Source organism: Echinops telfairi, unplaced genomic scaffold (genome assembly GCF_000313985.2).
Source record: "Echinops telfairi isolate 266 unplaced genomic scaffold, ASM31398v2 ScPeMD7_7469;HRSCAF=8507_1, whole genome shotgun sequence".
NCBI lineage: Eukaryota > Metazoa > Chordata > Mammalia > Afrosoricida > Tenrecidae > Echinops > Echinops telfairi.
Window position 1 is genome coordinate 32,606,894 of NW_022111373.1, and position 5,786 is coordinate 32,612,679.

The following is a 5,786-nucleotide window of genomic DNA, read 5'->3' on the forward strand; positions in this document are numbered from 1 at the left end:
TAGGTGTATCTGCATGTGGGTCAACCCACCTGGAGACAGATAGAGGAGCCTCTCTTGGCCCCTAAGACCATCGGAAATATGCGTTTTCCAATAGTCTTAGGTGGCCCCTGTGAAAGGGTCATTCGACCCCCAAAGGGGTCATGACCTACAGGTTGAGAACCGCTGGCCTAAAGGATGTGTTTTTCTCCCTCCTGACTCTTCCATTATGGGTTGTTAATCCTGCTCCTGTTTCTGAGATGGCTCATTTTATACCCAGCAGGATGGCAATCATCATAAATCCTATTAATAAATAATCACAATTGAATCCTATCAATCTCTTCCCCTATCTTTTGTACCTAGATTTATCAGGCATAGATTGGTGGAAATTGGAGACAGTGGCTAGAAGAGCTACATTAAATAATCTGCTGCACTGGAATGAGACTTCCTGGAATGTGAATAAGGTATTCTTCTTCACATAATGTGTTAATCAGGTTGACTGGAGAAACAAATTCAGGGAGACTCATATGTATATATGAAAGAACTTTATATAAAAGAGTATATACATTGTATACTTATATAATTGTACAATTATATAAATATAATTGTATATTAAGAAAACATCCCAGCCCAGTCAAGATCAAGTCCATAAGTCTGATATTAGCCCATATGTCTGATATCGATCTATAAATTCCTCTTCAGTCTCATGCAACACATGCAATGACACTGAATTCAGGAAGATCACAGGCAAGTGGGTGGAAAGTCTTGTGTATCCAGTGGCAGTGTAAGCATCTCAGCACTGGCGTTGTTCTCATACATGGCTCCTCCAGCTCCAGGGCTCTGGTTCCATCAGTGTAGCTCCATGTGGCTTTTCAACAGGAATGTCAAGCAGAAAGTGTATCTCACCTCCAGTGCACTATTTATTTCTTTAGTATCTCTCAAATGAGGTCATCAAACTGCAACCTGATTGACAGGCTAGACTCTACTCCTTCGCAAGTTGACAGGAGATTATGTAATTGCCACACATAATCTAACTTTTTTGATTACTTGTTCAGTTTATAAACTGAATAAGTATAGTGAAAAGATATAACCCTGACCCATACTTTTCCTGATTTTGAACTATGTAATATCCTCTTTTCTCAATGTTATCTATTAGTTGTTGTTATTTACACAGTTGACATGTGCATCTTTCTGGTATTCTCTGCTTTCAGCCAAGATCCATCTCATAGCCAATATTTTTGTTCTACGGCCTCTTCTGAACAGACTTATACTTTGGGCAGTGTCTTGTCTGTATAGTACTGCAACTCTGAATTACCTTCAGCAAAATTTCACTCATGTAATATTGATGATATTATTCAATAATGTCTGTATTCTGTTGGGTCATTGCTATCTGAAATGGGCACAGATATAGATCTCTTCCAGTCAATTATCAGAATCTTCCAGATTTCTTGGGATAGATGAGTGAGTGCTTCCAACATTACGTTCCTTTGCTGACGCATCTCAATTGGTACTCTGACAATTCCTGTAGTCTGGTTCTCTGCCAGTGCCTTCAGTGAAGCTTGGACTTCTTCAGTACCATCAGTTCTTAGTCATATGCTGCCGCCTGAAATGGCTGAACCAATGTATATATAAACAGTGACACATGTTACAAGAATACTACTCATATGTATATCATTGCATAAAAGAGGACCTCTTATATTTAAATTTTGATATATAGCTTTCTATGGTTCTCAGATCAGAAAATCTGAATGAGGACTCAGCACAGCTTCATACTCACCTTTTTCTTCCCTCAGTTGTCTATTTTCACTCTCTTGTGGAACCATTTGGACTCTCTTTACTTTGTATTTTTCTAGAACAGTCTTTTTGAACCTTTATTTCACTATCACTCCCCTAAGAGGTCTTTTAAGAAATATTTTTCCTAATTATTCCCCTCATGAAACGTTTCTACCACATATGTACTACATATCTGTTTATGTTCCATATCTGTCATGTACATAAAGATTGAAAATTTCCTCCCAGGGAAAACATGTGTATTTCCTTTGGTATCATATTGTCCCATTGAGAATCCATGTTGAGAAAGTGCTGTATGCATATACAAATATAAGCATGACAATTTTATTTTCCTATTTTTACTCAAATGATGGCATATTATACATACTATTTTGCCTGATTTTTGTTTGAATGTGGTAAAGTATATATCACAAAAAATTGCTGCTTCAACTACTCTTAAGCATGTAGTTCAGTCATATTAATCACATTCACCATGTTGTGCAACCATTACTATCATATAATTCCAAAATTGTTTTATCATTGAAAACAGAAAACAAGTACACTTTAAGTGATAACTCTTCATTTCCCCACCCTCCATGCCATCTTATTCACTGACAAACTTTCTCCTTATGCATTTCCAGTTTTAATATGTACTATAAATGAGACTATATAATATTTGCCCTTTCACAATGGATTTATTTAACCCAGTATACTGTTTTCAAGGTTCATCTATGTTGTAGTATGTGTCAAAATTTCATTTATTTGTTAATAGCTTAATAAGATTCTATTGTATGCATATATCACATTTTCTTAATTCAGCCCAACATTTTGGGTATTGTGAATTATGCTTCAGTGAATAATATTGTCCACATATCATCTTTTGTTTGCACTTTCAAGTCTGCTCAGTAAATACCTACAAGTGGAATTTCTTGTAACTCTATTTGAGGAGCCACCTAACTGGTTTCCACAACGTTCCCTGTTTACATTTCCACCAACAATGGAAGAGGGAATCAGTTGCTTCACATATTCCCCAATGCTTCTATTCTTCACTCTTCTGATAACATGCATTTTAGTAGCAGTGAAGTGGCCTTTCATTGTGGTTTTTATCTTCATTTTCCTAATGACAACTAGCATTGAGCATCTTTTTATGTTCCTGTCAGACATTCATATGTATTATCAGGAGAAATGTATATTTTAGCCATTTGTCAACTTTTAACTTGAGGTATTTCACCTTTCTATTGAATCATAGGAGTTCCTTATATATTCTGGATATTGGATCCTTATCATATATAAGATTTCCAAATATTTTCTCCCATTCTGTAGGCTACCTCTTCTCTTTGGAGAGTTTTTTGATGTACAACAGTTAATTTTTATTTTCATTATGTATATTAATATATATACATACCTATTCATACATACATACATACATTCATATATATATATATTTTGCTCGTGGTTTTGGTGACATGCCTAAAAACCCATTGCCAAAATCTATATCCTTAACTATTATCCCTGCATTTTTCTATGAGTTTGATAGTCTTCATACACATATTCATATCCTTCATCCATTTTGAGTTAATTTTTATACATGGGTTTAACATCTTTTTATGTTGAGGCCCTGTTGTCTTAACAACATTTATTGAAAATGCTATTCTGCTCTTTGGTTATTTTCTCTCATTTTTTGTCATAACAATATTGCATGACCTTTTTTTTTAACATGACATTTTAAAATTCCTCATTCTTTTAAAATTGGTACAGGTATTTAATCTTTTAAATATACATTAATTTACTTACTAAGAACCCCAACTATGATCATTTAGATTATTTCCAATCTTTTGAGCTTTTAAACCATGCTTCACTGATTTTGAGCTTTTAAATCAGGCTTATATCTGTTTGATATTACCATACATTCTTTCTCCCTCCCTTTTTAAGAAGTGTGATCTATATCCTATCACCTGAGTAAACTCTTTGACTGCTTGATCAGTAGAATATGGTAGACATTGCTTCCAGTTTCTAGTTCATATCTTGAGACCTGTATAATGGAATGCATTCTGTTAGAACTAATTGTAATAGTTGGACAAATCTCAAGAAACCTTCATGGAGTGGTAGTCTATGTGGAGAGAGTTAAGGCTCTCAGGTGACATATCAGCAAAAATACAGCACTAGTTTCTGGAAATATGTAAGTTTCTGGAAATATGTAATATCTTGGAAAGAAATAACAGATAATTAGTCTTTTCTTATTCAATTATTCATCATAATTTGGCATTGATTACTTTGCTTCTAAATTTCATAATTTTTCTATGATTTCTTTGGCCACTGCTTCTCAGATTCCTTTTGTCTTTTCTTTTTTTTTTTTCTTGTCTTTTCTTTCTTTCCTCAAACTTTAAATGCTAGAAAACCTTAAGACTGGGTCTTCGAACTTTTCCTCCACTTGTATTCTATCTAAGGAAACTGATTTGTGTCCAAATAGTCAAGTATCAACAATATATGATTCCAAAATATTTATTTCCAGCACAGAACTCTTTTTTTTTTTTTGGTAACCTTTTAAACCTAACCACTCATCTCAGTCTCTCCACTTTGATGTTTTATAGACTTCTCATTATCAACACCTACAAAGGTTGAACTCAAACATCTTTCCTTCCAATGTAAACACCTCATTGAGGGAGACCATCATCTAGTGAGAAACATGTAGATCATCCCCTGTCATTCACTCTTCATACTTGTCTAATTTACAATTAAGTTTGCTAGAATACTTTAGTCTCTGTCCTTGATAATAGAGAGATAATATCTAAGACCTTGGAATTTCTTCTTTATAAGGACTCCAGACCATATACACCTTACCGCTTATGAAAATGAGATGTCTCATATGGATGCTAATCAGGCCAGAAAGGCCCACCTTCTGATATCAGGTGGCCTAAAGGGCAGAAGGCATCACAAAATCATTCGTGTTTATGTAATGAACCCCTCTAAACTTTAACACAGAAGTTCTAGGGACTTCCTGATTGATTATAAACATTGATAATATTATCAATACAAAAAGCCTAATGAATCTCTCTTTGGGGACATGGAAAATTCAAATTGAATTTTCCTCATAGATCTGTCCTTATGCATCATTTCATTTGTATCCCTTTTTCAACAATAAAATTATAGTTATCAATATATATTTTCCTGAGTGCTGTGAGTCATTTCAATGAATTATAGGACCCAAAGGAATAGAGCAAGTCAACAGGTTAGAGTATAGGGAGCTACTTTGGGACCTTTGAGAGGCAGTAGGAAACCTCAAATTTACTCTCAGCAGCTTACAAGTAAAGAGAGCGCTGGAAGCAAGCTTGTAGCTGGTATCTTGAGGAGACATGGCAGTCTGGAAGGCTCCGTCCCTTATCTTGAGATTTGAACTAGCTCTGGTGCTTATGCTGGGAAGAAGTGCTGTATGTGCAGTTGAATCAGAACTGAATTTAGTAGACTTAAAATGGAATTTAATTTCTTCAATTTAATGAAATTGGTGAAGTAGATGTACTAGTTTAAAATTGCTTTAATAGCTAATCCATTACCAAATTCTCTTGATTTTAACTCTTTTCTCTCTTTTGTGGCTCACTTTTATGTCTCCCTACTTTGATCATGCTGCATTAATCACTATCACTCCCTTAGACTTCTAACTGGCCTTTGATAGTGTCCATTTACATCTCTTGGATGAGTTTTAACCCAGAGGTCAAGGTGATCTTATAAAATGTCAAATCAAAGCAACAAAGCCGGCATGAAAGAAGCACACCAACTTGTGTGATGAGGTGAAAACAGGATCAGATATCAGGCATCAAAGACGCACAACAAAAAATCATATCATTGTGAATGAGGGGGAGTGTGGAGTGGAGACCCAAAGCCCATCTGTAGGCAACTGGAAATCCTCTTACAGAAGGGTTGCGGGGAGGAGACCAGCCAGTCATGGTGCAGTATAGCACCAATGAAACATACAACTTGCCTCTAGTTCTTTAATGCTTCCTCTCCCACCCCCACCCCACTATCATGACCCCAATTCTACCTTA